Source organism: Salmo salar, chromosome ssa05 (genome assembly GCF_905237065.1).
Source record: "Salmo salar chromosome ssa05, Ssal_v3.1, whole genome shotgun sequence".
Lineage (NCBI taxonomy): Eukaryota > Metazoa > Chordata > Actinopteri > Salmoniformes > Salmonidae > Salmo > Salmo salar.
In genome coordinates this window covers 74,216,908-74,227,171 of record NC_059446.1, presented here as the reverse complement: position 1 = coordinate 74,227,171, position 10,264 = coordinate 74,216,908, and the positions used below count along the sequence as shown (strand labels likewise).

Here is a 10,264-nt window from a genome sequence, read left to right as displayed (position 1 = left end):
GGTCCAGTCTGCTAGAGCTACATAAGCTTCAGGCTAGAGTTACAGCCCTCGTAAATAGTTGTAAATAAAGAACATAACTCACTATCACCTAAAGAGTGACAGACTTTGAAGAAATAGTTGATTATCTGTAAGCAAAGTAGCCTTACTCCTGCAATGGGCCACCCAAGATGGCCACTGGTCTCCTAGAGACAGGCCCCCTAAGGGCCGATCTGTGACTTATACACACAGCTCTGACAGATTACACAATAACATACAGTACATGTTGAATCAACAACACAGATATCTCCCTAAGTGCAGTTGATGCTTATCTCTTTAACTGAAAGTGTGAAACGGCTACAGGTTGACAGTTGTCTTGTGCTCTAAAGAGAGAGAGAAAGGCTCGGTCTGTCTCTTTTCCCTCTCTCTTTTCTGATCCCTTCTTTCTACCACGGAGGATGGAATGTGCCGGTATTATTGTAGTACCTTTTCAGGGGGTGATGTGTTGTACAAAACAAATGCAAAAGGAGGAAGAATAGCCAACAGAGGACCTATCACCCAACATGGCACTGGGTGTACGGGTCTTTCTTAGCCGTCACTTTAAGCACAATGCAGTTTCTCTTAAGACTCAAAAGGAAGCAGGTACGAAGCACTTCAACTGTGCCAGAAGGGGACCGAGCCGAGTGGTGTTGCGGGTCACTGTGTCAAACCCAGGGTCAGGTCACTGTGGATACCCTGGGTCAGGTCACTGTGGATACCCTGGGTCAGGTCACTGTGGATACCCTGGGTCAGGTCACTGTGGATACCCTGGGTCAGGTCACTGTGGATACCCTGGGTCAGGTCACTGTGGATACCCTGGGTCAGGTCACTGTGGATACCCTGGGTCAGGTCACTGTGGATACCCTGGGTAAGATTACTGTGGATACCCTGGGTAAGATTACTGTGGATACCCTGGGTAAGATTACTGTGGATACCCTGGGTCAGGTCACTGTGGATACCCTGGGTCAGGTCACTGTGGATACCCTGGGTCAGATCACTGTGGATACCCTGGGTCAGGTCACTGTGGATACCCTGGGTAAGGTTACTGTGGATACCCTGGGTCAGGTCACTGTGGATACCCTGGGTCAGGTCACTGTGGATACCCTGTGTCAGATCACTAAGGATACCCTGGGTCAGATCACTAAGGATACCCTGGGTCAGGTCACTGTGGATACCCTGTGTCAGGTCACTGTGGATACCCTGGGTCAGGTCACTAAGGATACCCTGGGTCAGGTCACTGTGGATACCCTGGGTCAGGTCACTGTGGATACCCTGGGTCAGGTCACTGTGGATACCCTGGGTCAGATCACTGAGGATACCCTGGGTCAGGTCACTGTGGATACCCTGGGTCAGATCACTGTGGATACCCTGGGTCAGGTCACTGTGGATACCCTGGGTCAGGTCACTGTGGATACCCTGGGTCAGATCACTGTGGATACCCTGGGTCAGGTCACTGTGGATACCCTGGGTCAGGTCACTGAGGATACCCTGGGTCAGGTCACTGTGGATACCCTGGGTCAGGTCACTGTGGATACCCTGGGTCAGGTCACTAAGGATACCCTGGGTCAGGTCACTAAGGATAGCCTGGGTCAGATCACTGTGGATACCCTGGGTCAGATCACTGTGGATACCCTGGGTCAGATCACTGTGGATAGCCCTGGGTCAGGTCACTGTGGATACCCAGGGTCAGGTCACTGTGGATACCCAGGGTCAGATCACTGTGGATACCCAGGGTCAGGTCACTGTGGATACCCTGGGTCAGGTCACTGTGGATACCCTGGGTCAGGTCACTGTGGATACCCTGGGTCAGGTCACTGTGGATACCCTGGGTCAGGTCACTGTGGATACCCTGGGTCAGGTCACTGTGGATACCCTGGGTCAGGTCACTGTGGATACCCTGGGTCAGGTCACTGTGGATACCCTGGGTCAGGTCACTGTGGATACCCTGGGTCAGGTCACTGTGGATACCCTGGGTCAGGTCACTGTGGATACCCTGGGTCAGGTCACACACACAGTTTCAACTGGAAAGCCACAATAAATAACAATAAATAAATAAATACAAAGCAATCAAGAGATCAAGGTCTCTCCCTCACTCCCTCCTTCCCTCTTGGTCTCTCCTTTTCTCTCGCTCTCTCCTTTTCTCTCGCTCTTTTTGCAATCAACAAAAAACAAGGAGTGCATGATCAGAAGACATTCTAAAGAAGGAAACTTTGGAAAGGAATTGTCCCCCGTCGATGTCAAAAAGTAAACGCTAAAGCAACAAACACACACCTCTCATTAACAATCATCCAATGACCCTGCAGATGTAGTCTAGTTTTGGTCAGGCATTTTTCACAGAGCACTAGAGCTCCACAGAGAATCTAACCTATGGAAGCAGTCTCCAACCCTTCTATCACTCTGCAGCGGAGAACCAGGCAAATGAAGACAGGTCTTTTAACCAAACCTTGGCTCTAAAATCCCAGAATACCCTTAGAGCCATCCCACTGGGCACAGACATCAATTCAATGTCTATTCCACGTTGGTTTACTGTAATTTCATTGAAATGACGTGGAACCAACAATGATTCAACCAGTGCGTGCCCATAGGGATCTCAATCTATAGCTCTGGTGCTCCTGTGCTTGATCAAACTGATTGATTAGGAAGAAATAAACTGAAATCTTTGGTATCATCAGTGCCTCATAAAAGGGCATGAAAATCTACTTACAACAGACAGCAAAATAATAAGCCTGAAAATAAGACTGTTACTGTTAGATAATTGCTCAATAGGAAACCTGTGTGACTTGTTGCCATTGGCGACTAGCTCCACCAATAACCACTAGAGGGTAGTACAGTACACCCAAAATGAAACAGCAGATTCCACACCTACTACTATACTTACCTAACTTAGCAGGCGTAAAACAAACGCCTGAGCGGGTCGGAAGGAACCGGAAGCTACCGGTTTTCAGGCTTTGTGTCTTCTCTGCTTTCCCACTGAAAACCGGATGATTCCGGTTTCTTACTACCCCGCTGAGAGTGCTAGTATAGTGACATGAAGAGTGGTTGGGTTTAGTAGGCCCAGATGGATGTTGAACATACATTGTTTGAACTTCAATAACATGTGATTGTTATATTACTCTAACAGCTCTCTGCTCAAAAATACATGATTTGTTTTATCTTCTTTCTTTACATCTGGACACCTCATTTTCCTCAGCTCCTGACTTCAGTTTGCATAGAGTGAGAAAAGAACCCCATATCCCCTTCAGCACATCTATGCACAAAACATTCCCTCAATAAAGCCTCTTTTTATGTACAGATAATAAGAATAACCACAGCATGAAATAAAATAGAAATAATGGAAAATAGAAATAAAAGACAACTGAAATAAAAACAGAGAGCCATGAAACAACAATAACAAATCAGAAAACCCGTTCTCCATTATTCTTTCTCTATCGTTTATTCTTTCTCTATCGTTTAGTCTTTCTCTATCGTTTAGTCTTTCTCTATCGTTTAGTCTTTCTCTATCGTTTAGTCTTTCTCTAAGCGCTTTGTAAGAAGGAGCAGGTCCAGTCACCTGAGTGATATCCCCATCCATACTGTGGGTGCCACACACACACACACACACACACACACACACACACGCATATACAAATGCACATACGCGCACACAAACACATGCATACACATCCATGCACGCTCTTCTCTTCCTCTCTTCTCACTCGTCTTCCTTATCCTCCTCTGCCTCCTCCTCTGATCTTGCATGCTGAAGTGCAGGAGAGTGGCCCCCGCCAGCCTCCTCCCCCTCCACCCCTCTCACCCCCAGCTCCAGGCCTCTCCACAGCAGACCAGGGTAGGGTAACCTGTGAGGCCCTAGGAGGGCTATAGCTTGCTCCCTGTCAGCCTCCTCCTGGAACACCATTTGACCTCTAGCCCCAGCCCCATCCCCCAGGCCAACCATCCCAGCACGGGGGTGGAATGCTGAGGCGTGGGGCTGCAGGGCCAGATTCTCCAGCGGGTCGAGTTGGTCTGGAGAATACCCTCTTCCTCCTCCTCTAGCCCTTCTGTCCTCTTCCCTGTGGTCAGCCCCAGGCCCGCGCTTCGGCCGTGCCCGGGTACGGACCTCCAGGCAGCTGAGGCCCTTGCGGTGGCGCTGGAGGTGGTCCTCGCGGGCGAAGGCCTTGTGGCAGAGCGGGCACTCGAAGGGGCGCGCCCCGCTATGGAGAGACAGGTGGTTCTTCAGGTCGTAGGAATGCAGGAAGCGGGCGGGGCAGTGGGGGCAAGGGTACGGACGCTCCCCTGTGTGTTTACGCATGTGGATCTTCAACTTGTCATTCCTGAGAGAGAGAAAGGAAAGAGGATAATGGCTCAGCATCATATGTAGAACAACGCTAGCCCTGTAATCTGTTTTAGATAATAGTGTTAAAACACACAGGTACATACCTGGTGATAATAGTGTTAAAACACACAGGTACATACCTGGTGATAATAGTGTTAAAACACACAGGTACATACCTGGTGATAATAGTGTTAAAACACACAGGTACATACCTGGTGATAATAGTGTTAAAACACACAGGTACATACCTGGTGAATTTAACACACAGGTACGTAAAGCGGACCCCGCAGGTAGAGCACTCGAATGGTTTCTCCCCGGTGTGTGTTCTCATGTGTCTGGGTAGCTTCCCTGCTCCGTGGATGATCTTCTGACAGACAGGACACTGCTGGGGGGTCTGAGACTTCCTCTTCCTACCCCCTCCTCCTGCTCCCGTGGCCACCCCTTGCTCTGCCAGGGGGACGGAAGTAAAGCTGGGCACCCCACCGTTCCCCACTCCCTCCATCTCCTCCTCGTCTTCTGACAGCCTGTCGTCTGAGAGGAGGAGAGGGGGGTGGGGGGCGAGGAGGCGCTCCTGAGGCCAGTGCACCCCTCCGTTGACTGCTGTACTCCCCCTCCCTGCATCCCTGCCCTGCTTCCGCTCCCCCGTTCTGTCCCGTGGTGGGGGGGTGTTCATCCTGCACAGGGCTGGGGGGTCGGGTGGAGGGATGAGAGTGGGCCCCGTCTTGAACAGGTGAGGGGTGTGGAGGAGGAGTGGAGGGGTGCTGGTGTGTGTTGATGTTGGGGCGATGAGGCAGTGGCTGGTGGTGCGATGACTCCACCTTGGTGACTCTCCGTCTGTCTATCTTCCTCCGGGAGCCTTTCTTCATCCCCCTCTCCACCCTTCTCTCCCTCTCCGCCTGTACCCTCTCCTCCCCCCGTCTCCCACTCTACCTCCCCCGCTGTCTCCCCCAGTATGTCTCTACAGGCATCAACCACACACTGGATCCCCAGTAACTGAGCTCCTCTCAACACGTCTCTCATGCCAGAGCTGCGGATGGTCAGGGTGGCCGTGTAGGCAAACTCCAGCAGGGCATCCAGGGCATCGGGCGCTACACAGTCCAGCTGGCACACACTGAACCCTCCTCCTCCCCCCGCCTCACCCCCTGCCTCCGCCCCCTCCTCCGCCCCAAACAGCCCGCGGAAGTAGAGGCTGACGGCAGCCATGACGGAGCGGTGGGTGGGGTAGCGGGCACCGCGCGAGGTCAGGGTGAGGTCACAGAGTAGCCCCGCCCTGCGCTGGGCGTTGAGGCAGAACAGGATCTCGCTGCTGTGCTCTGGGAAGGGGATCCCGATCAGACCGTCCTCTCCTGGAGACATCGCCACCTGCAGGACGGAACAGTTGGTTAGAATAACACTTTGAAGTTCAGGCTGAATCTAAATCATTCGGTGGCCACAGATGGTTTTTTACAATGAAAAAAATACGAATCAGACAAAGTTGTTTTACATTTCTTCTGGGGTGGTGAATGTCAAGCAATGACATCAAAACAATATTCTGTATGCTTTTGATATAGATCACATTTCAAGGCTTTGAATACCAGGAAACAAATGCTGACATACCTAGAATACCTCAGTGCATGGACGCGTCCTTTGTCAAGTAAAACTGTGTTAGTTAATGCAGTCACGGTGCAGAGATATTTTGGTTGGTACTGTAGCCTTTCATTACTAGCGTGACTTCCACAAGGAGCCCTCCTTCACGTGAGGGACCATATAAAACAAGAGCTTAGTGCTATCCCTCCTTCAATCACTCCTCCCTTCATCTTCCACCCCCTCAACCCCAGATTACGACATCAGGAAAAAGTGATTTTGGCAGAGGGGGTGGGAAGGGGGGACAACTGGGAGGATCAGAGGGGGTAGAGGAGAAGGGGGTGCCAGAGAGTGTGTGTTTGTGTGTGTGTGACAGTGCTTGATAGTATTAGCTCCTTGATTAAAAATAGAGAGAAAGATGAAGGAGAGGAAGAGACAGAAAGAGGACGGTGAAAGAGAGGAGTCAGACTGTACTGGGGACGACGTCCACACACACACAAGGTGCTACAGCTTTTGCGTATGTCACATCATCAAAGGAAGATTCAAGTTATATGGGTGTATTTCAAGTCAGGATTCTGCCCACTGAGTCTAACCTTAACAGTGTGTGGTGTGGTATTCCCTGAAACACAACTTTTCCTTTAGGAAAGTGAAAACAGAGAAGGGTTAATGTTGGGTAAAACAAGACGTGTCTGGAAGTGTTTATGTGAGGATAACAGAAGCTTGTTCTTCTCCTCCCTTCTTTTCAAGACCTCATCACCCACTCCGTGTCCTTCCTTCCACACATGCCCTCCAAGGGAGGTGTATAATGGAGGAAGAGAGTGAGAGAGAGAGAGTGTGAAACAGAGAGAGAATTTAGGCCTACAGCGGAAGTTTGTGTCTTACTCCATTGTACTAATCCAGAGACTACTTTCTAGGTAGGTTACCAGGTCTATAGAAGTCTATACTGTCTATGTATCCATACGATGAGGTTTATTTATAACACCCAAGGGCTCTCTCCTCTCCTGTTCCCCTGGCTCTCACCTAATCCCCTCTCCTGTTCCCCTGGCTCTCACCTAACCCCTCTCCTGTTCCACAGTACCACTCACACCTGAGCAGACCACATTTTCCACAAACAACACTAACTCCCCCCTCCTCCCCCACCTCCGTCTCCCTCCCATAGCAACCACCAACAGCCCCCTAACCATCCTATAATACTGTCCACATAGCACCCTGGAGGGGCTCTCCTCGACGACAGTACATTCTGTTTCGCCTGACTAACCTGCTCCAAGACACACCCCATTAAATACACACACACACACGTTGCGTGTCTCTCTCTTGGCTTCCCGAGTCCCCATTGTTCAGTTTGTGGTCTGTTGATCTTCATGCAATGTCAAAAACACACACACCCCACCCATACAGTCCACACACTAACGTTCATATCGTCGCTCTTCAACAGAAACCCCAATCCCACCTGTACCAACAGAACCTTACCCAGACCTTACCCTCCCAACCTCAACCCATCCAGCTGAGTCTGAACCCAAACGGCACCCCTACCTTTCCTGTCTTCATGGCTGATAGAGGGACCGTCGACTGGAGGCCATGCTGTGTCTGTGTCATGGCATAAGTGTTTTTGTCCTTCAGTCTTCCTCGCTCTTACTCGCTTCTTCCTTTCTATATTACAGCCTTCTATTCTCACCTCTCTCTCCTTAAACCTTTAACTCTCGAAGTTCAGAGAAGTTGGGGTTACGCGTTCATCCTTGGGGATGTCTACCTCTTTCTCTCTCGCTCGCTCTCTCGCTCTTCCTGTTTTATGAAAAGAAGGTGTTTGGTGGCGGAGAGAGAGATTGAGAGATACCCCTCCCCCCTTCTCGCCCACGCGCCCCTCTCTCCAAAATACAGCGGGTCCATTTTCCGAAACGAGCGATCGTAAGTTTCCGAAATACACTACTTCCTGGCCTGCCCCTCCCTGACCACAGATCTAACCTCTGACCTTGGCTGATGGACAGGTAGGAGGGATGTTTGTCCATCTGTCTACACAGGTGGTGGGAACTTGGGTACAATAGTCTAAAGTGGCTTCTTCTCCTCGAAGAAGAAAGAAGAGGAAGGAAGGAAGCCATGCTGGACTATTGAGACGCAGCCCATGGGCTCATCCTTCAGCCATCAGCCACTTACACACAGAATTAAGGATCTCTATGCACCTACATTACTGATGAGGGACCTTGAACGAAGCACAGAATTAAGGATCTCTATGCACCTACATTACTGATGAGGGACCTTGAACGAAGCACAGAAATACCCTACAACATTGTCAGATATGTGCAAATTTAGCCAACTCAACCAACATCAAAATTGTCAAAGAAGAAGTAACGTAAGAACCAAAATCATATTGGTGCTGTGAGTCATAATAGACCCAGCCACAGACATCAAGGTAGGTATTAGATGAAACAACATGCCATATTACAGACAGTCTGTGATGATAAAGTCACTTTAGAACAACCCATAAGGCAACTTTGACTGACTCTGTGAAGTCTTCTCCAAATGAAAGCTTGTTCACTAAACAAATCTTAAGATGTAACATTCTCGGTTTGATGCATCAAGCTATCGACGCTGGCATGGGTTTGTGCCACCGCCGCTCTCAGAGCAGGTAGGAAGTGATTTCAGGGAGATTTGTTCGAGGTGTCTCCTACGCTCGTAAGCACATCTAAAACAACGCCCTGGAAAATGCTGTAGCCGAGGAGGACATTGACGGTGCTGCCAGAAAGGTCAAAATCCCCACCGAAAACACTGTGTGTGTGTGTGTGTGTGTGTGTGTGTGTGTGAACCTGTCATGAGGCACAAAACAATAAGCCAATAGAAAAGACAACTGTCTAGGCTGAGATATAGGTTTTGTTTAAGACAAAACTCAGTGTTAACAGAATCCACCTCCTAGAGATCAGAGGAGATAAAAAGAGAGATTAAGTTGGTGAAAAGAGAAAAAGAGGGGGAGTGAGAGAAAAAGACATATGAAGAGCATACTAGTGTTTAGTTTCCGGCGTAAAATGTAAAAACGCTGTAAGGGGTGGTTTTCGATTCCTCAGAAGGGTATACGTGTTGTTCGGAAAAAGGGAAGAGATTCCTGTTAATCGAACAACTGTGAGTCACTTAATAACAAGACACCCTGAAATACACACACACACGCACACACACACACACACACACACACACACACACACACACACACACACACACACACACACACACACACACACACACACACAATTGCACACAGTTAAAAAGTAGGAATGGTCTTTGATTGACGGTAAGACATTCTCTTTCTCTCTCTTTCTCCCCTCGTCCCCTGTCCTTTCTCGCTCTCTCTTAGTCACCCTGTTTCTAGTTTCTAGTTGTTCAGCAGCCCCTGTTCTAACAGTCAGGGACAGACATCTCTGGCTGAAGCTGCTGATCCTCTTTAACTAACATCTAGCACTATAGATTACACAGCCACCCAAACATACACTGACGTGTGTTTCATCAACACATTCAAATGAGTACAAATCATTTGAATCACAGCTCCTTTTCCCACAACAATGAGGTAAAAATGAAGAAAAAAACAACCCAAGTGGAAAGTATGTGGAAAAACATGTTTTCCTCAACATAACAGTCTGACATAACGGCACACCACTTTACAAAACACTTAGCGGAAATGTGAAAGACATTAGGAAGTAGTGAAGATAAATTAATGTCACAAATGAATATAATAGTAACTAAAACCCATATTAAGAATTATTGTTGAAATATGCTGTACAATTGGTATAAACTGCAGTATTACACTGGAAGACACACTCCTCATGCTTCAAGTGAATTAAAACCAACAAATTAAAATAAAACTATAACAACGGAACCAGTTGAAAACTGTTTACGCAGTAAATAAGTTAGTTTTTTTTTTTTTTTAATGAAACACTTCGTCATCCCCTTTTCTTTAATGATTGGTGGCCAACTTATCTCTCCGTTTCAGAGCGGATTCTCAACTCCCACTCCTCTGTCGACAGTTGACTACCTTTCCTCCCCTCCGACAATACGGCTTCCTCTTCCCTCGCTTTCGTTATGTACGTCACTCACTCTCTAAAACCTCTTATAATGCTTCATTGCCCAATTCTAACTCAAAATGTATTGGATGAATATAGATATTTCTGGACAGGAAATAACAACACTTTAAATGGGGTCCTGATAGAATGAATAAGTAAAAAACGATTGGACCATCAAAATAATGGTTAAAACGTATTGTCCTTTTGACTGCAACTTGAACGGAGTTCACCAAGTGAGAGATCAATAGTAGTTGACACAAACAAGACAGACTGTTATTACAGTGGTGTTTATATTCCCTTACAGCCTGGAACTTCTCCCAATCCACATCAG

The 10,264-nt window shown here is 48.3% G+C and overlaps 1 pseudogene; it reads right to left on the bottom strand.

Moving 5' to 3' along the window:
• Window positions 1–3,144: 3,144 nt before the first annotated feature.
• Window positions 3,145–7,694, bottom strand: LOC106605788 (zinc finger and BTB domain-containing protein 7B-like; annotated as a pseudogene).
• Window positions 7,695–10,264: the final 2,570 nt, after the last annotated feature.